Consider the following 22,769-nt stretch of genomic DNA (forward strand, 5'->3'; position numbering starts at 1 on the left):
GGCCTGGAAACCTCTTCCAGAGATGTGTGAGACAAACACACAAGGAGCACTGAACACTCCAAGAGTCTGGAGGGTCGCCGACGATGAGGAGAGTCACATGCTTAGCACTTGGAGCACAAACTCAGAGACCAGGATGCCCTCATTCGGAAGATGGCTATTGAAATGGAGATGTTGAAGGGCCAGATCAAAGGGAAAAGTGTTGCTGGAGTGGGCAACCACAGTGAGCGCACCCCACCCCTTCGCTCTAATAGTCATCGCCAAGATGGGATGCCCTCTCTCTCTATCACCAGAAGCTATGGAGTTGGAGACTCTGACCCACCAGTGGAGAGATCTTACACTCGCGACAGCAGTTATCGTCCCTCACGTCCGTTGACGATGTCGAGATACTCTTACTCCGCTCATTTCAGGGGACCTGAGGGATGTGTTGGAGAAGCGAGCTCACCGTAAAGAGACCCAAAGATTGCTGGCATTGCAAAGGCTGAGTCCCCAAATCTGTTGCAGTGAGGAAGTGGCGATGCCAGCGCCTAGAATGATGGCCCCATCGCCGATGGACAGAGAACTAGCAAAACTTGCCGCTACCCTACTGTCCCCAGAGATCGAGAGCACGGCACTCCCTACCGGATTTCACCAACCTAAGTTCACGCTGTATGATGGCAAGACGGATCCGTACATGCACGTGAGTCATTACCGGCAAGTAATGGCTGGCCACCGGCGTAATGACGCCTTGATGTGTCTTATATTCCCAGCAAGTTTAGGAGAACTGGGCCTGAAGTGGTTCAAAAGACTCTCGGAGGAGAGCATTGAGGGGTGGCAACAACTAGCAGAGGCCTTTGTCACCAGATTCAAGACCAATACTCGAACACCGAAGGAGGTTGGCCACCTCCTGAGCATCAAGATGGAGTTCGGAGGTTCTTTGAAGGGATACAATGCCAAGTATTGGGAAACCTACAATGAGATCCTCGATTGTCCCATCAATTTGGCGATCGCCCAATACAAGCGAGGTCTTCTAGCCGGGCATAGGCTGTGAGACTCGCTCACGATGCATCAGCCCACAACTATGGTATCCTTAATGCAGCGGATCAACGAGCATATCCGAGTAGAGGATGATGCCGCCACCGCCACCGCCACCGCCACCGCCACCGCCACTGCAACCGAGAAGGCAAATCCAGTTGTGGCGGACAAAAATGTGGCTAGAAAGGTCCACTCGGTAGGGTAGGAGGACAACCGCCCCAATAACCGAGCTAGAGATCAACATAGCGGTTCAAACCACAATGATAGAAACAAGAGTCGAGGAAACGACCGAGCTAACGCTCCTTGAAGCGAAGAAGAAGATGCCAAGAGGAAGTTGAAAGCACGGACCGGCATCACCACTGTCTTTAAAATCCCAATTTATTGCATCCTCAGCGAAATCCAAGGTGAGCCATATGTGCTTTGGCCAGCCAAATTGGGAGACACGCAGAGGGGCTTCGACTTGAGGTACCGCTGCACCTTCTATGAAAAAAGGGCGCACCGAACGATGGACTGTGTGATGCTCAAGCAACATTTGGAAGAGCTGGTTGCAATTGGGCATTTAGATTAGTACATTGACGGGGCCATGAGGGCTGCTCCACAAGGGCAAGCCGAGCCAAACGGCCTTGCCGCCCTGGACGCAGTGCCTCAAGGAGTGATCAATGTTATTCACGGGATCATCGAGCTAGCACGGGTCTGCGAGCCGAGGGGGATGATCAAGAAGGCCGAGCACATGAGGGAAGTGCTCTCTGTTCAGCTCGCCATGAAGAAAGGAAAGACCGAGATAAAGGACGTCTTAACTTTTTCAAGCAAAGACTTGGAAAGAATACAAACGCCTCATAATGACGCCCTAGTTGTGACCCTTCGCGTCAAAGACTTCGACATCAAAAGAATTCTAATTGACCAGGGGAGTTTAGTCGAGATCATGTACTATGACGCATTCAAACAGATGAAGTTGGAGGACAAAGACTTGGCTCCAGCAACGTCTCCTTTGGTTGGCTTCAACTCTCAACCAGAATGGACAATTGGAAAGATCATATTACCGGTCAAAGTTGGATCGGTCATGAAACAAGTGGAATTATAGGTGCTTAAGGTCCTATCAACCTACAACCTAATCTTGGGAATGGGTTGGTTGCACGCCATGCAAGTTGTGGCGTGGACTTATCACCAGGTCCTGTGCTTTCCTGCACTAGTGAAGGAGTAGGAGAGGTTTGGGAGACCAAGTGATGGCGAAACAATGCTTTGTCACAGTGAATGGTAGCCGGGCGGCCAAAGGCTTCGTCCAAATGATAGAGGGGTTGGAAGGGAAGGAAGTCGTAGAAGATGTGGGAAGAAAAGCCAAAGAGAAATCGGTTAAAGATTTGGTGGAAGTGCGCATTGATGAGAATGATCCAAATAAGTTCTTTCTTTTGGGATCATCTTTGTCCAACGCCGAGTGTAACAACCCTCGTCACTGCTTACCGAATAACCACTGATTACCGTTAAACTGAACTGATTATGACTGATAAGTGAATGAATAAACTACTGAACTAACTGACTGAAACTGAAACTGAATTGACTAAGTATATCTGTTCAATTGTATGTCTATCTGTTTGATTGTTTATTTGATCTGTTCGTAATCTCGGGTTTAAACTGCTAATTGAAGGCCTTATCGGCGGCCGAACCGGAAATTGATTAGTGTTTTATGATCATCATAATTTACGTGATTTTATGGCATATTTATTTGAAAACTGATTAGAATCTTATGGTATGATTAAATTAGATTAAATAGTGCTAAATTACAAGAGTTGCATTATTTACCAAACTAACCCCTAGTGGACCACTACACCAAACTTTGTTTAAGCCTAGCCTTGCATTGCAAAACACTTCCTCAGCTCCTTTTGAGCACACCACCGATCTAGAGAGAGAGGAAGTGAGAGAGTTGAATTGTTCTAGAGAATTGGCTTGGAAGACTTGAAGGGATCATAGGAGAATTGCCTAATTGGACTTCTATACTTGTAATTGAAGCTCTAGGTGAGAAATTCAACCTCTCATTGTTGTGTTAAGTGGATCCTTGCATTGTTCATGTCTAAATTGATGAATTGAGTCATGTTCTAGTCCTAGCATGTTGAATTGGAGCTCATTTCATGCATGCATGTCTGAATTGTTGAATTTGAGTTGTTTTCATAGAGAATTGTCACATGCATGCTCATGGTTATGTTAAGTCCATGTTTCCATCATGTTTTTGTAAGAATTAGCTCATTTGAGCTTGTATTTAAAGCTTTGAATTGGTTAGATTCATGCATGTTCGCATGTTCTTCATATTCATAGAAATTGGTTTCAAATTTAGTTTGTTTGAAACACCCTTGGGCTTTGATTTTACAAATTGAGTTTTGAATCATGTTAAACCATGAGTTTTGATGTGTTTTCTGGAAGATTGGCCCAAGAGAATCGAAATTTATGGTTTAAAAACTTGGCTTTGAGCTTGAGGTTCAAATCTGGAATTTCCAGAATTTGGACTCACGCTCGAGCGGGGTGACTGGCGCTCGAGCGTGGAAATCGTGCTCCCAACATTTTGTTCTGTTTTGAAGTCCGCTCGAGCAGAATAATTGACGCTCGAGCGGGACATTGTGTCTCATGCTCGAGCGGGTGTCGAGCGCCCAATCGAGCGTGATTTTCGCCTATCCAGCACTTTTGACTGTTTTGCAGAACGCTCGAGCGAGTAAGTCTACGCTCGAGCGGAAACCTTTGTCTGCATGTCCGCTCGACCGAAGTAACCTATGCTCGAGCGTGACCCCTATTTTCTGAAAGTCTAGAAATGCTTTTTCAAGTGCATCTTTGCATCCTCATCCCATTCTAGGCATTCTTAGGCCTAGTTTAAGACATCTTATTGAGGATATAGATGTAGAACACACCGAGGCAAATTAGGGATTAAATTATTATCTCTTCCGATTGTGTAGCTTAGTGTGTGTTCAATCTGTTAACTGTGTAGGATTGGCTTTCTGAGGAGACGCTCTAGCTTACTGTAGCCTAGAACTCTGTGAGTAACATCTGTGTAAAGATATGTTCAAAATGATTATCTTCTGAACAATTGAACTGCACTGCTTTCTGAACTGTTACTGTTAATTGAATGAATGTATGTCCTATATTCTGAACTGTATTGTGGCATCCTTAGCAACTACTGTTTACTGTTACTGTTACAAAGATCTCTGTCGGTTCCCTTATTGGAACCACTATTGTTACTGACTGATGGCCATCATTTACTGCTCGGTCTTTTAAGACCTACTGTTTACTGTACTGTTATGCTAATGGATGTACCACATATGACTGCACTGACTGAACGACTGAAATACTGGTTTAATAAACTGTTTTCATAACTGTAAGGACATTCATGCTTAACCCCTTTACGCATTGTGTTATTCACTGGGCATTAGGTCACTGCTCAAATATTTATGTAGGTGTACAGGCACCAGACCGCGGCTAGAAGCGTCGGGGTTAACTCCAGTTTTGTCAAGCCAGCCTATGTGCCTCACTGCAAGGTTCCGAGCCTGCCATGCTATGGCTTAGGGGTCTTTTATTTCCCCCTTCTGTCTCTGTAACTGTTTTGTGAACTGTATAGATTGATAGCACTGTACTGTACTACTCTATAAGGGCTGGAGTCCCTATTCTGAATGCATGTAAATATATGTATATACCGTTCTGTACTGTTTACGTATATATGAATGAATAGTCTCTTGCATACTGACTGGCACAGCTCATTGGACACTATTTATTTTACTGTATTGGCTTCCGCCAGGCCCTGTACTCTGTTTTACTGTATTACTGTTAAGCAGGCCTTCGGTAATCTCGGATTACTGGCCGGTTACGGTGCTAAACCCATGGGGCCGGGTTTGGGATGTGACAGAGTGGTATCAGAGCGATACTTACCATGAGTTATACCGCACACACGTGTCCAAATGAGCTATAGGGTGTCCTAGAAAAGTAAATAGGGCATCGCATGAGCATGACAAGTGTGTGATATGACTGACTGAATATATGCTAAAGTATGAACCTGTGTAAACAATGACTTCCTATATTGATAATTGTTACAACTGCTTATAGTGAAATGGATAATGCAAACACTACAACTGAGTCCTCATCCTCTGAGGCCAGAATGGCCAGACTGGAACGGATGATGGAACTGATAACTAAAAGATTAGACCAGCAACAGAATCAACAGCCCCCACCTCCTCCTCCGGCTGTACCGGAATAGAATACTAACGTTAATGATGGGGACATAATAGCTCTCACCCACAAGTTCAGCAAAATGAAACCGCCGTCCTTTCAGGGAGGCCTTGAACCGTTAAAGGCTAAAGCATGGGTTCTTGAGACTGAAAAATTATTTGAGGTTTTTCAGTGCTCTGAAGCATACAAAGTACTGTTGGCTACCTTTACTCTACAAGAGAAAGCTAGAAGGTGGTGGATGCTTGTCCGTAATGAAAATACAGTTATGACATGGGCTCAGTTCAAGGGAGCCTTCTTCGAGAAGTATTTCCCTCAGTGTGTTAGGGATAGAAAGGTGACTGAGCTTGAACAACTGAAACGGGGCACAATGCCCGTTGCTGAATATGAAACAAAGTTCATCGAGCTTGCCAGATATGCACCACACATGGTGGACACCGATTACAAGAAGACCAGAAAGTTTGAAGGTGGCCTGAATGTTGCAATTCTTGACAGAATAAATGTTTTGAAGTTACCGAATTATGTAAATGTTCTTGACTGAGCCTTGATGGCCGAATTGAACATCGAAGCACTGAAAACTGAAACACCAGCGTCTGAATGGCGTGGTAAAAGGCAGGGTTTTAAATTCAAGAAAGGCAAGCATAACCCAGCAAATAAGAAGCAGAATACGGGGTCAACAACTAGCCCCAGCCAAGGGAGTGGTTTCATACCACCCTGTTCTGAGTGTGGCAAGAAGCACAAAGGGGTCTGTTACAAAATATCTGGAGCTTGTTACAGATGTGGCAAGGTGGGCCACATGGTTAAAGATTGCCCCTCTGCTCCACAAGCCAGTTAATAAAGCTACGCCAAGTGTGGCAGCATCAACTACTGCACCAAAGCCGAACCCCAAAGCTACCGGGAAAGAGCCTATGAGGCAGAGCCGAGTGTTTGCCCTAGTACCGGGAGACGTACAGAATACAGAAACCGTTGTGTCAGGTATCCTCTCTATTTGCACTCAAAATGCATATGTACTGATTGATTCGGGGTCTACGCATTCTTATATGTCGCATGCTTTTTCGCAAAAATTGAATAGACCCTTAGAACCTATGAACTATCTGTTAGCTGTATCATCACCCGTTGGGGAATCTATGACCTGTGCATATATGCATCCTGCTTGTGAAATTATTGTGGGAGATGCACATCTGTTTATTGATTTACTACCACTGAACATTGACCATTTCGATGTTATATTGGGGATGGACTAGTTAACGAAATATCATGCCACCATAGACTGCGTAACGAAACAAGTAGTTTTCCATCCACCTGGTTTGCCTGAATTTGCGTTTAATGGGGTTGGAGTAGTACCTCCTCCGTATTTGATTTCATCTGTGAAAGCTGTAAAATTGATTACAAAGGGATGTAAGGGATATCTGTGTTCTGTATTGACTGTATCTACTGATGATAATGCTAACGTAAACAGTATTCCTGTAGTCGGAGAGTTTCCAGATGTTTTCCCAGATAATCTACCAGGGGATTTGACTGACAGAGAGATTGAATTCACTGTTGACGTGATTCCCGGAACGCAGCCAGTATCTAAAGCTCCTTACCGAATGGCTCCAACTGAACTGAAGGAATTGAAAGTGCAATTGCAGGAACTGTTAGATAAGAAGTTCATTAGGCCTAGCACTTCGCCTTGGGGTGCTCCTGTTTTATTTGTGAAGAAGAAAGACGGCTCACTGAGACTGTGCATTGACTACCGTGAACTAAACAAGGTAACTGTGAAAAATAAATACCCATTGCCACGTATTGATGACTTATTCGATCAGTTACAGGGAGCGCAAGTGTTTTCTAAGATTGATCTCAGATCCGGATATCATCAACTGAAAGTTAAACCAGAAGACATAGACAAAACTGCCTTCCGAACGAGGTATGGGCATTATGAATTTTTAGTTATGCCTTTCGGAGTCACCAATGCACCTGCTGCATTTATGGACCTAATGAACAAAATTTTTAAACCGTACCTTGACGACTTTATTGTTGTATTCATTGATGACATACTGATTTACTCCAAAAGTATAGAAGAACATGAACATCATCTGAGACTTGCCCTACAAACCCTAAGAGAACAGAAACTTTACGCTAAACTGTCTAAATGTGAATTTTGGCTTAATCATGTTATGTTTTTGGGGCATGTTGTTAGCAAAGACGGAATTTCTGTTGATCCACAGAAAATTGAAGCTGTAGTGAACTGGCCTAGACCAACAAATGTAACAGAAGTCCGAAGCTTTTTGGGACTAGCCGGGTATTACAGAAGATTTGTCAAAGATTTCTCCAAAATTGCCTTACCATTAACTCAACTGACACAGAAGGGGATATCATTTGACTGGACTGACCAAAGGGAATCAGCTTTTCAAGAGTTGAAGACTCGACTCGTGACTGCACCAGTTCTTACCTTACCTGCAGGTACGGATAGTTATACCATATTTAGTGATACTTCTCATAAGGGTTTGGGGTGTGTTTTAATGCAGAATGGGAGAGTAATTGCCTATGCTTCTCGACAACTGAGACCGCATGAAAAGAACTACCCGACCCATGATCTGGAACTTGCTGCAGTAGTATTTGCACTGAAAATCTGGCGTCACTATCTATATGGGGCAACGTGTGAAGTATACACCGACCACAAGAGCCTAAAATATTTCTTCACACAGAAAGAACTGAACATGAGACAGCGGAGATGGCTAGAACTGATCAAAGACTATGACCTACAGATTTTGTACCATCCGGGAAAAGCCAACACCGTTGCCGATGCATTGAGTCGGAAATCAATTGGAAATTTAGCCTGTTTGCTTACCAGGCAGAAAGAGTTGCGTTGTGACCTTGAAAAGTCTGAAATTGAAATTGTTTTGCGAGAACAAGGTGGAACCTTAGCTGCTATTTCTGCTCAACCAGCATTGATTGAAGAGATTAAAGAGAAACAACAACTGGATGACTTCTTGAAGAAGATCATCGAAGAAAGGGAATCTAAACCGAGACCGGGGTTCAAATTTGAAAATAATGTACTAAGATTTCAAGAAAGACTGTGTGTACCAAACGATACTGAACTGAAAAGAAAAGTTCTGCAAGAGGGCCACAACTCAAAATTGTCTATCCATCCGGGGAATACGAAAATGTATCAAGACCTGAAACTAAATTTCTGGTGGCCAGGAATGAAGAAAGAAATTGCTGATTTTGTATCAAAATGTCTTCATTGCCAACAAGTCAAGGCCGAACATCAACGACCCGTAGGCCTATTGCAGCCCTTACCAATACCGGAGTGGAAGTGGGAACACATCACCATGGATTTTATTGTGGGATTGCCTCGCTCCAGCAAAGGTATGGACTCAATTTGGGTTACTGTTGACAGACTGACTAAATCTGCTCACTTCTTACCTGTCAAAACAATTTATAATGCGGATAAATTGGCCGTGATTTATATTGATGAGATCGTTAGACTGCATGGAGTGCTTGTGTCCATTGTTTCTGATAGAGACTCGAAGTTTACATCGAGATTTTGGCAAAGCCTACAGACTGCATTGGGTACCGAATTGAGACTGAGTAGTGCTTATCATCCTCAGACAGATGGCCAGTCAGAAAGGACCATCCAAACTCTGGAGGATTTACTGAGAATGTGTGTCCTTGATCTTCAAGGAAACTGGGAAAGCCATTTACCATTAGCTGAATTCGCCTACAACAACAGCTATCATTCAAGTATTGATATGGCGCCTTTCGAGGCATTGTATGGCAGAAAATGTAGATCTCCGATTTGCTGGGCAGAAGTTGGAGATGGGCCTTTGCTTAGGCCCAAGATTGTATACGAAACAACTGAGAAAGTGAAACTGATACAACAGAGACTGAAAACCGCACAGAGCAGACAGAAAAGTTATGCTGATGTCAGAAGACGGGACAGAGAATACGAAGTGGGTGATCACGTGTTTGTGAAAGTGACACCAATGAAAGGCCAGACCCGTTTTGGAGTCAAAGGCAAGTTAGCTCCGAGATATGTCGGACCGTACGAGATTATCGAGAAAATCAATCCGGTGGCGTATCAAGTTGCGCTTCCTCCTGAAATGGAGCATATGCATAACGTCTTCCACATATCTATGTTGAGGGACTACCTCCGGGATCCTTTTCATGTGATAGAGCCTACTCGTGTAGTGCTGAGTGATGACTACACTTACGAGGAACGGCCCATACAGATTGTAAACAGACGAATCAAGAAATTGAGAAACAAAGAGATCCCGTTAGTGAAAGTTGACTGGCAGAACCATGGTGGCGTGTATGCCACTTGGGAAAGGGAAGACGACATGGCTAAACGATATCCTGAACTGTTTCCACTGAACCCTATTTTCTTCCAGAATGAAGGTAACTCGAGTTTAGAGGACTAAACTCTTTTTAAGGAGGGGAGACTGTAACAACCCTCGTCACTGCTTACCGAATAACCACTGATTACCGTTAAACTGAACTGATTATGACTGATAAGTGAATGAATAAACTACTGAACTGACTGACTGAAACTGAAACTGAATTGACTAAGTATATCTGTTCAATTGTATGTCTATCTGTTTGATTGTTTATTTGATCTGTTCGTAATCTCGGGTTTAAACTGCTAATTGAAGGCCTTATCGGCGGCCGAACCGGAAATCGATCAGTGTTTTATGATCATCATAATTTACATGATTTTATGGCATATTTATCTGAAAATTGATTAGGATCTTATGGTATGATTAAATTAGATTAAATAGTGCTAAATTACAAGAGTTGCATTATTTACCAAACTAACCCCTAGTAGACCACTACACCAAACTTTGTTTAAGCCTAGCCTTGCATTGCAAAACACTTCCTCAGCTCCTTTTGAGCACACCACCGATCTAGAGAGAGAGGAAGTGAGAGAGTTGAATTGTTCTAGAGAATTGGCTTGGAAGACTTGAAGGGATCATAGGAGAATTGCCTAATTGGACTTCTATACTTGTAATTGAAGCTCTAGGTGAGAAATTCAACCTCTCATTGTTGTGTTAAGTGGATCCTTGCATTGTTCATGTCTAAATTGATGAATTGAGTCATGTTCTAGTCCTAGCATGTTGAATTGGAGCTCATTTCATGCATGCATGTCTGAATTGTTGAATTTGACTTGTTTTCATGGAGAATTGTCACATGCATGCTCATGGTTATGTTAAGTCCATGTTTCCATCATGTTTTTGTAAGAATTAGCTCATTTGAGCTTGTACTTAAAGCTTTGAATTGGTTAGATTCATGCATGTTCGCATGTTCTTCATATTCATAGAAATTGGTTTCAAATTGAGTTTGTTTGAAACACCCTTGGGCTTTGATTTTACAAATTGAGCTTTGAATCATGTTAAACCATGAGTTTTGATGTGTTTTCTGGAAGATTGGCCCAAGAGGATCGAAATTTATGCTTTAAAAACTTGGGTTTGAGCTTGAGGTTCAAATCTGGAATTTCCAAATTTTGGACTCACGCTCGAGCGTGGAAATCGTGCTCCCAGCATTTTGTTCTGTTTTGCAGTCCGCTCGAGCGGAATAATTGACGCTCGAGCGGGACATTGTGTCTCATGCTCGAGCGGGTGTTGAGCGCCCAATCAAGCGTGATTTTCGCCTATCCAGCACTTTTGACTGTTTTGCAGAACGCTCGAGCGGGTAAGTCTACGCTCGAGCGGAAACCTTTGTCTGCATGTCCGCTCGAGCGGAGTAACCTACGCTCGAGCGTGACCCCTGTTTTCTGAAAGTCTAGAAATGCTTTTTCAAGTGCATTTTTGCATCCTCATCCCATTCTAGGCATTCTTAGGCCTAGTTTAAGACATCTTATTGAGGATATAGATGTAGAACACACCGAGGCAAATTAGGGATTAAATTATTATCTCTTCCGATTGTGTAGCTTAGTGTGTGTTCAATCTGTTAACTGTGTAGGATTGGCTTTCTGAGGAGACGCTCTAGCTTACTGTAGCCCAGAACTCTGTGAGTAACATCTGTGTAAAGATATGTTCAAAATGATTATCTTCTGAACAATTGAACTGCACTGCTTTCTGAACTGTTACTGTTAATTGAATGAATGTATGTCCTATAGTCTGAACTATATTGTGGCATCCTTAGCAACTACTGTTTACTGTTACTGTTACAGAGATCTCTGTCGGTTCCCTTGTTGGAACCACTACTGTTACTAACTGATGGCCATCATTTACTGCTCGGTCTTTTAAGACCTACTGTTTACTGTACTGTTATGCTAATGGATGTACCACATATGACTGCACTGACTGAACGACTGAAATACTGGTTTAATGAACTGTTTTCATAACTGTAAGGACATTCATTCTTAACCCCTTTACGCATTGTGTTATTCACCGGGCATTAGGTCACTGCTCATATATTTATGTAGGTGTACAGGCACCAGACCGCGGCTAGAAGCGTCGGGGTTAACTCTAGTTTTGTCAAGCCAGCCTATGTGCCTCACTGCGAGGTTCCGAGCCTGCCATGCTATGGCTTAGGGGTCTTTTATTTCCCCCTTCTGTCTCTGTAACTGTTTTGTGAACTGTATAGACTGATAGCACTGTACTGTACTGCTCTATAAGGGCTGGAGTCCCTATTCTGAATGCATGTAAATATATGTATATACCGTTCTGTACTGTTTACGTATATATGAATGAATAGTCTCTTGCATACTGACTGGCACAGCTCATTGGACACTGTTTATTTTACTGTATTGGCTTCCGCCAGGCCCTGTACTCTGTTTTACTGTATTACTGTTAAGCAGGCCTTCGGTAATCTCGGATTACTGGCCGGTTACGGTGCTAAACCCATGGGGCCGGGTTTGGGCCGTGACACCGAGCAACTCGATTATGTCAACTTTTTGGTTTCTAACATTGAGGCCTTTGCGTGGATGCCTTACGATATGCCTTGCGTTGACCCTAGCTTCATTTGCCATTAGTTGAACATCTTTTTGAATGTACGACCGGTCATTCAGAGAATGCAGCACTCGGCCTTACACCATGCCGAGATAGTGGCAGAGGAGGTCAAGAACTTGCTGGAAGTTAGGGCGATAGAAGAAGTGCAATACCCCAGATAGATCTCTAACACGGTGGTAGTGCCAAAGCAGAATGGTAAATGGTGGGTGTGCGTCGATTATAAGACAGTCAACCGTGCGTGCCCAAAGGACAGCTTCTCCCTCCCAAGAATCGACCAGCTAGTGGGTCTGATCGCTGGCCACTAGAGATTTAGCTTCCTGGATGCATGTCGTAGCTACCACCAGATCACCATATACAAACTAGACCGAGAGATCACTTCGTTCACCACCCCAAGAGGCTTGTACTACTACAAGGTCATGTCGTTCAGTCTTAAAAATGTCGGGACAAATTTTCAGAGGATGGTAACCAAAATGTTTGCTCCCCTTCTTGGCTGCACTATGGAGGCTTACATAGACGACATGGTGATGAAGAGCAAACACAAGTCTCAACACCTGGTCGACCTAGCAGAAATGTTTGCCATACTCAAACATCACAAGCTGCGCTTAAATGCCTCCAAGTGTGCATTCAGAGTTGGAACCAAAAAATTTCTAGGTATTTTGGTCACCAACCGAGGAATCGAGGCCGACCCTTCCCAAATCAAGACAATACAAGAACTGGAACGGCCAAACTCCACGAATGACGTGCAGCATCTCGCCGGAATGGCAGCCACACTGAACCAATTTATCAACCGGTTTTTAGATCGTTGCAGGCCTTTCTTCAAAACTTTTAAAACAAAGTTCTTTTAGGATGACAAGTGCGACCGTGCACTGGTGGATCTAAAAGTATACCTTTTTTCAGCCCCAATCCTGGTCACACCTCAACCGGGCAAAGAGCTATATCTCTACTTGGCAGTTTCTCAGTACGCGGTGAGTGTTGTCCTCGTCGCTGAGGGGATCTAGGACCTTCCCATGTTCTACGTAAGCAAGACACTACTCCCAGCTGAATTAAGATATCTGCCACTTGAAAAACTGGCTCTAGCTCTCATGATGGCTTCCAGAAAGCTGGCTAAGTATCAAGCGTTGGTATACGCAGAAATCAAAAAGTTTTCCGTAATAAGAATGAAACAAATTAACCGCGAAGAAAACAATGCAGCCGACGAATTGGCCGGCCTAGCATCTATGCAAACGACTTCTCCCAATCCTTTGATAATAGAATTCTTACCCCGACCAAGCATTGAGGAACTAGAGGTGCTCCAAGTACTCTGCGCCGACTTGGGACCATCCTGGATGGATCCTATTATCACCTTCCTGAAGGATCGAATACTACCCACTAAAAAGAAGGAGGCCAACAAGATCAGGGCCAAGTCAGAGTAGTTTTGGCTCTCTCCATCTGGCACCTTGTACAAGAAATCTGTCGCTGGGCCATACTTAAAATGTGTCCACGCTAGCAAAGTTGAAGCTTTCCTCTTCGAGATTCATGAACGCATCTGCGGAAGCCACATTGGAGGCAGATCTTTGGTTTTCCGAGCAATTTCCCCGAGTTATTGGTGGCCGTACATGCAGGTAGATGCTAAGAAATATGTTCGCAAATGCAAAAAATGTCAAAAATTCGCTCACCAAATTCACCAACCGGCCAGAGAGTTGCTCCTCCTTACAAGTCCTTGGTCATTTGCGCTTTGGGGGCTAGACATTGTAGGACCTCTTCCAGCAGCTCCAGGCAACCACAAATTTTTCATCACTGCTACCAACTACTTCACTAAGTGGGTAGAGGCCGAGCCATTGGCCACCATCAAGGAAAAAGATGTTAAAAAGTTTGTCTGGCAGAATGTCATCACCCGCTTTGGCATCCCAAAAGCCCTTATTTCAGATAATGGCACTTAGTTCGACAGAAAACTCTTTCGCGAGTTTTGCAAGGAGTTAAAGATTGAGTTCTACAACTCTACACCGGCCTATCCCAATCAAATGGTCAAGCTAAAGCTTCAAACAAAACCATCTTGGACGGGCTAAAAAAGTGACTGGAAAATGCCAAAAGGAAGTGGGCTAAGGAACTCCCTAATGTGCTCTGGGCATACCGCATTACACCAAGGCGCTCAACCGGGGAAACTCCATTTGCCTTGGCTTATAGCATGGAGGCAGTCATACCATTAGAAATCGGTATGCCAACCATCCGATCTAAAATTTTCAACCAGACTTGAACAATGAAGCTGTAGCACTAGAGCTTGACCTAGCCGAAGAAAGAAGAGAACGGGCTCTAATCCACATAGCAGCCTACCAACAAGAGCTCTCCAAGAAATACAACAAGACCATGCATCCTAGGCTATTCAAGGTCGGAAACTAGGTCTTGAGGAAGGTAATGGCCAACACAGTGATCCCTGGCGAGGGCAAATTATAAGCAAATTGGGAGGGGCCATACAAGATAACTAGCCTTGCAGGCAAAAGGGCATACCACCTGAAAGACTTAGATGGTAAAGCTATCCCCAGACCATGGAATGCGACCAATCTCAAGAAATTTTACTTTTGAAATGTAATATTTTCTGCTTCTTTGCTTCTTGTAAATTGGCCTTTTGGCATTGGGTGTAATCTGTAGCGTGTAATAGAATGACCCCTTCTTTCTCTTATGCTATGCATTTCTACACAGAAATGTTACAAAGATATTAAGCTACTATGAGTACCAGGGGCAAGTGTTCCAAACCAGGCTAACTTTTGCAGAACGAGCGGTTATCCGGTTATGGGCTGATTTTGCTCGTTGAACTGAGCTGATCTTGCTCGACCGCCCAAACAATTGGTGTTTTGCCCAACTTGTATTTGAGCCGAGCCAATTTTGTTTATAATAATCCGAGCTGATTTTTGCTCGGCATTGTGAAATTGATTTTGCTCATCATTGATCGAGCTGATTTTAGCTCGTCGATTGAAGAGTAGATTTTGCTCATGATTACCTGAGTTGTTTCTTGCTCGTTGATGTAGAGCTGATTTTGCTCATTACATCGAGCTAATTTTGCTCATCATTGACCGAGCTGATTTTGGCTCACCGATTGAAGAGCTGATTTTGCTCACTCACCGAGCTAATTTCACTTGACCACACAAACAGAATCAATTTTGCCCAACTTATATTGTAACCGAGCCAACATTGCTCGCCCGTTTAAATAGTTGGTGTCTTTACCTAGTTCTTATTAGAACCGAGTTGACCTTGCTCGGCCTATCAAACAATTGGTGTTATGTTCATCTAATATTTTAAACCAAGACGAGTTTGCTTGTTAAACTGAGACCATTACGCCTAGAATGCAATGAGAAGATTTTATCTCGGCCAAATCAAAGAAAATGACAACCATAAGGCAAATAAAAATTTGCATACATGGCGAGCAAAAAGTTCACTTTTCATTCATGATAAAGTCTGATTACAAAAGTGCGGCGTAGCCCGGCTACAAAAAAAAAAAGAAAAAAAAAAGAATAAACATAAGCCTAGCTGCGCCTTAATCAATATCTACAGCGTCTTTTAGGTTGCCCACCACCTCTTCCGCCACATTCTACGCAATTTCAGCACCAGAGTCCGTTTCTCGTTCAGCGGTTGAAGGCTCTTGCTCGCTGCTCGGCACTGCCTCTTCTGATATGGCTGGTAGTGGGGTCTTGTCGGTTGGTTGTGGAGTTGGCTCATCGACCGCGTTGGCCTCTTGAGCGTCGTCTATCAACTTCTGCTGCACGGCAGCAACATATACCTACATATAGAAGGAAATGAAGGCAGGTGGGGGGTTATTGAACACCTCAGACTTTGGCGCCTGATCGAGTTTTTCCATAGCCGCTTTCTAGCCACACTGAAAAAATATGTCTTTGGTGCCCGCCACCTGCCACCCGTACATCGTTTCCCCCTCGGCGTATCGCCTATCTTCAGCGGCGTCCACTTCCTTTTTCAGCTCGGCCCTGTGGATGGTGCGGAGCTTGCGTAGCTCGGCCAGATATCTCTCATTTTTGGCCTGCATGGCCTTATCCTTCTCCTCCTCGGCCTTCGCTAACTTCTCAGCCAGGAGATCTCGCTCGGTTAACACTGCCTCATGTGCAGTCTCCAGCTTCTCCAGCTCGGTCGTCTTGGATTTGTTGTTAACGATAGCCTCCCTCAAACTCTATCGCATAGAAATCATACGTTCGTGCGCCAAATAGTTTTTCTACGTAGCCTGCAACTGGGTAGAAGTTAGTATGAGAAACTGATTGATAATTGATTTTGCGGCTGATCGGAGAACTTTCAGGTCAAACAGTTCCTCATGCTTTTTCATGTTCGCGGGGAGACTTGGTCATGTTGAGGCCGAGCGAATGGTCCTTTTTCGCGTAAACAAAGTCCGCCTCTATCACCGCTCGACCTTATATTTTAGCTCGGTTGACCAAACTGCAGGGGCAGTGAAATGTGCAGATCGCCCGGAAAACGGTTGTTCAGTCTGCTCTCCATGTTCAGTAGATGGCAGCTTGGCTGAATCTTCATCAAAAAGGCATTGCTCGGATGCTCTTTTCTTGGCCTTTTTTTCGACTGACCAGCAGCTGCCTCACTAGCAACAACTAGCACGAGCCCCTCTTGCATGGCAGGCCTAGATGTTTAGCCTCATGTCGTTTCAACCGGCTGTGAGTCGCTCGGCTCTCCCATGATCATAGACTTTATGGCTCAGATTTTGGCCATTTCTTGTTCTTCTGTGAATGGTACAAGTTTGATTGGCGGAAGGTTTGGGTCTGGCTTTGGAGAGGGGGCACGAAGGAAATCGGTCACCATGCTCCTACGCAGCGCTATGAAACGGTAACTCGGTTCGTAACCAAGCAATTTTTGAGGCTCTCACTCCCAGGCTAGATGCCGCAATGTAATCCTTATGGCCTCTTGGTTTGTGCAGGAGTAATCGTCCGCCCAGAGTTTGCAGTCTGCAACAAGAAAACAAGGGTTAGATTAGCAAAAACAAGAACAGTTACATAATTAAAAACATGCTAAGGTGCTCACCAGCACTCCCAAAATCTTTTCTTATGTACTAGCCCGGTATGGGCGCCCCAGTGTCCTCGTAATTGCCGGACACCTATCGAAAATCATCGTCGTTTGTCTCTTTATCCGGTTTACCTTCTATAAGTTTTGCTCAGCCTTTCCTAACTTTGAGATACCAACAAAATCCTTCTTTATTTTTGTTAAGTGTGTATTGATGGAATATCTCGGCGAGGTCGAGATTCAGACCGAGTATCCAATTCAGCATGGCCACGCCGTTTATTATTTTGTATGTGTTGTTGGAGACTTGGGTCGGGCACAGCCTAGTCTGCCTCAAAAATTCGCAAATTAGGGGTTGGACCGGGAAGCGTAGGCCACCTTCCATAATGGACACGACCGTGAAGGGGCGTTTGTCCAGTTCGCCCCAGGGAGTGTCTCGTTTCTTGGCCAGCTCCAATGGACGTCGTCTGGAATATTGTATTCTCTACGGAACTCGGCCATTACCCAAGCGAATTAACCATAAACTGGTACTTCTCCATCTATCCCGGTTTTATTTAGTTGGGTAATTTTGATTGTAGCTCTGTTAAAATTGGGTGATTCTTTACTCGGTCTTTGAGCCTCACCAACAGTTATACTGAGTGGGCTTGGTCAGTCCTAGTTTATTCTGCATTATTAAAAAATAAGTCCAAGTATTAGCATGGCATAACTTGCACGACTCCTATGAGGAAGTGTTTTAGCTCGGTCTGAGATCTTGGGGCCTTTGACCGGTTGTGGTGCTGTATTTCGGTTCCTATCTCAGTTCGATCTTCCCACAGGAAAGACCTCAAGGGAAGACCTCGAACCAATTCTGGCTCGGCTAAAGCCTATTTTTAGATCTAAAAGTGGGTTTTTGATCGGTTTCACCTAGAGTTTTCAATATTCATCCTAAATCCAAAACCACTTATAGTAATCAAGGGAAATGAGGGGCAAAGAAGCCCCATCGATACTTAGGGCTTCGATTTAGCCTAATGTTCATAAATATTAATCTCACCAGAGGGGCATAGGCAATATTTCAACAGTCACGAAACAGACAGGAATTAAGAACACGTAGAACATCAATGGAGAATATAAAGGAAAGTGAGAAAAACTTATAGGTATGGATGCCAAGTCAAGACCCAGTCGACCACAACCCTTGCTGAGGCCTTCGTGAGGATAGAAATAGCTGAAAATGACTCAAAAAGCAATGACAACGGCGGCGGTGGTAGAAGCTTGGAGGTTTGAAGTTAGGGTTTCTGCAGAAGGGAGATGAACAGTGATAAGGGTCTTTGGGATTCTTGTGTGTATATATAGGGGAAACCAAATAGGCGACAACTTTTCAAATCTTTGGTATAATGTGGACAGCTATAGAAAAGCACGGAACCAGTTAGGGAAGGCCACGTGGCGTTGAAAAGATGGTTTGTTAGTACAACTGATTGATCGATGACAAGACTATTGGTGCAATCCTCAATGACCGACCAAATTGGATAGCTTGGCCAGAATAATAATCCTAATTACGTTCAGCTCGGATGGGATTAAGGGGCAATTGAAAGAGAGATTTGTGCCGAACAACTGTGCCGAGCTATGTCAAATCGAGATATGGCGTTAGGCTTCGCTAAGGCCAAAGACCATGCACCTGGCCTAACTAAACCAACGCAGCTCCCCCAGGCCATTAAGTTGGATCGGGCAGGCCATCAACTGAGCTATGATTCGGCGAAAAATGGATATTTGGTTAGATTCGCACTAATGCGTTGGGCCGAGCTACAGACAGTCCGAACTAACGTAGGGCCGAGGAGTCCTATGAGATAGCAGGGCGAGGTCGAGATGCTAAACCGCACGTCCTATGACCAGTCAATTCCGATGGACTGTTTTATTATAGCTCAGCCGTTCCAGTCCATTATGGTGTCTATTTCTTCCAAGTGATAGCTCGGTTATGTAAGCCACCTAGACCAATGGTAAAGCAGAGAAAATCCACTCCTGGTATGCGTCGATACCGTTTGGCGGTTCGACAAACACTGTTTGGAGGTTTTGGTCTCTACACTTGTAAAGAAGGTAAAGGGGAGCACAGCCGCCTGCTCAGAGAAGGACAACAGAGGTAGTGCGCCCATAGTCTCTGAGGCTGCATGGCCAGCCTAGAAAAGGAAGAGGAGAGAGACGTTAGAGGTAAGCAGTCAGAAGGAATTTCAAATTCTCTCGCTCTAAAGTGCTTTCTCTATTCTTCTTCTTCTTCTCCAAGTGTGCTGACTTGATTGTCGGAGGGTTTATCCGGCAGCACACCACTGGGCAGCTTACCATCTTTTGTTTTTTGGGTTAGGTGACGTCACGTGAAGCTTGGATTCAAGGAGTATGGAGAATAGAGAATATTTCACCTCCGTACAAATATATAGTGTTGTATCTACTTGAAAAAATAAAAAAGAGTCAGATTTAAACCAACTACTAAATGGACAGATGGTAATAGGTTGTGTTACTGATTGGCGTGGGGTAGGATGACTAACAGAAATATCAAAAATTCTATAGACTGAGACACTAATCCAAAAAAAAAAAAAATGTATGATTCAGATTCAGTGATTTTTTTTTTTTTTTTGATGTTTTTCATTGATTGGTTTCTTTGTCTCTAATATTACTAGGATGACTAATTACTATCCCAAAGAATAATTTATATTTCCACTTCATTCATTCATGCATGATTGAAATGCCAGCACTTAGTGCAAGAACCAACTTATATTATGGAAGCTTATGAGAGTAGAAACATAAACATAGTTATGCCACTACTTCCTAATTCAACAAACAAAATGGAAACCAATTCTAACACTTCTTACATATGCTACAAAATTTTGGTGCCCATATTATAAATCTGATACAAAAAAGAAAAAAATAAAAATGGTATGAATTGAAGATTGGCATAGCAAAACCAATTTCTCGTAGTCTTCTGAAGTCAGATTCAATCATTTCGTCAAACTTGTATAAAATCAAGTTTTCATTATATATTTCATCAAATCAAGTATGAATCAAATCTTTTACTAAATTTTCAATAACCATTTTTTCACTTAATTAAATGTGATGAAATTGATGAAGGTTTTTTTTTTAATTATTTAAAACTATTTATTTTAGCTCAGTTAATTAATTTATTAAAGTGAGACTCTATTATTTAGCTCCATTAATAATATATTAATGATATCATTAATATATCCAAACAAATAATTTGTATGATGAGATAGACAAAAAGATAAGATAAAGATAAGAATCGAAGAAATATTATACCACTATGGTTGGCTTTGCCCTTTTTTGAGTGAGAAGTGAAAATGGTAGCTTTTGTGTTGGGTTACTTATGTATACCATATATGTTAGGCTTTTGTAATTGGTAATCTTGTTTGACAAAATTATTTTCGGTTGTAATTTTATTTGCTCTTATGTTTCAGTAAGGATGCAAGTGTTTAGATGCGAATCCAATCTGAACTACTTTTGTTTGCCACTTCGCTGATTATGTACAGGGATCGAGTTGCTCGGTCAGCTCATGGGGGTCTAGGGGACAACACCCCATGATAGGTTCGAGGCAGCGCCAAAGCGAGGTCGAGGGGCAGCACCCCCAAAGCAAAAATAAAAAATGCAGTCGAAATTATTTGACCTCTCGAGCGAATAAAATGATTATCTAATATTTTTGCAGAGCGTCTGAACTTCTAGGAAACAAGTTTTACAGCTCGAGCGGTGAATGTTGTGCTTGAGTGGTTAGACAACTTCGACTACAAATAACCACTCGAGCAGTCTTCGCGATCCAGTTTACTATAAAGTGCATTGTTTGTTCGTTTTAAGGTTTGTGCCGTCCAGATTATCAAAGAGGAAGAAAAAAAATAAAATGTTTTATATTAGAGGGTGCTTTATGAGTTTTTCTTGATAATTTAAAAGTGATCAATGGATCCATGAACTTTAAATCAATATCATCAAGGGGTTTGCTTGTTTTCTTTTATTTACAAAAGAGAGAGTTGATCTTTGGTGGATTCCGATGAACTTGGGCTTGAAACTTTAGTGGATTTTGGAGTGGTTCATCGTTGTAGATTCAACGTTAGCATTGCAGATTCAACTTTGGGCAAGACAATTCCGAGGTAAAGACGGTGGTGGAAGAGGCATATAGGGGTCGGTTCAATTCGGGTATGAATGCTCTAGGTAATTGAGGGTACACATGTAATTCCTTTTTGTCTTCTTCGTGGATTGTTTTATGGTTTTGGCTCGTGATTGTTTATCACAATTGGAGGCGCTCCTATTATGGTTTTTCCACGTTAAATTGTTGTGTTGATTTGTCTTTGATTGTTTGTTTGGGATTGTTATTCATTGTTTAAAATTGAAACATAATCACAAATCAATATTTTGGGGATTTTAGATTTTTCAATTGGTATCAAAGTAGGTCTCTCAATCTTTTTTTATTATTTTAAACTTTAGGAGTGAGATCTTGTTTGATTTGTGATAATGGATTCAATTTGTGAAGAGAATTCTACGGTATGACCACCTCTACTTGACAAATCTAATTATCCTTTTTGGAAAGCTCGGATTGAGCGCTTTAATTAGAAATTAATTATTTTGGATTTGATTTTGGAAGTTGTAATTAAATTAAGCTCCATAAATTATATGCACTTTTATTGTGCATTTGATTTTGAAAAGAAATCTTAGAATCATGAGTTCATGGGTTTTGATTTAAATATTGTGTTTCAAGATTTTGAGCAAATGATTTATAAATAAATAAGTGTTTTTGTTTTCTAAAGTATTTTCATGGTTTTGATCAAGATATGTATGGATTTAAAGATTGAAAATGCATTTGGAAACCATTTTTGAGAAATTTGGAATTCTAAAATTTTACAAATCGCACGAGCGGACTAATTACCGCTCGAGCGCACATTGAAGGCTTCTAGTACTTTTAGAGTCTTTACAGATAGCTCGAGGACTAAAGGTTCACTCGAGCGAACAGCTATTTCCAGCACATTTTGAAAAATTGCATTTAGTTCATATTTTTATTCTCATCTCTTTCCAAAGCATTCGAGACATGATTTATGGCTCAATAAAGATTAATAAGCTAACAATCAACATTAATTAGTTGATTAAAGAATAAGTCATTAACTTAGTAGTAATTGATTAAGAAACTAAGTAAGAAATTGGTTTATTCAAAAAAGAATGATTTAGTAATAAAAGAATATGTAAAATGAGAACCCGATTCATTTGACTAAAGAAAGAATAAGCATAGTAGACCTTCAGATTATTTAGACAGAAGACTAGAGAAGTCAAGTTTGATCAAGGAAGTAATATTGTGTTTCAATGTGTATATTGTGTTTATGTAGATCATGCCCTATTGTCTGCCTGATCTGTCTGATTTGCTTCTGCAGCTATTTGTGAGTAATAACTTAGTAAAGCCATATTCGATATGAAATACTTTCTGAACGTTATGATATGATATGAACTGTTTCCGAATGATACAAAAGGTTATTTGTGATTTCATGAATGATGATCTAATTCTTTAAAATGTCTATGTGGTATCCTTAGCAGAGGCCCTCACTCAGGGGAAATAATGTTGTGGCTTATGGTCAAGAGGCCCTCACCCAAGGTAAACAATACTGCGGCACAAGCCTTCGCCCAAGGAAAACAATA

This window comes from Camellia sinensis, chromosome 7 (genome assembly GCF_055761805.1).
Source record: "Camellia sinensis isolate YWXY chromosome 7, ASM5576180v1, whole genome shotgun sequence".
Taxonomy (NCBI): Eukaryota; Viridiplantae; Streptophyta; class Magnoliopsida; order Ericales; family Theaceae; genus Camellia; species Camellia sinensis.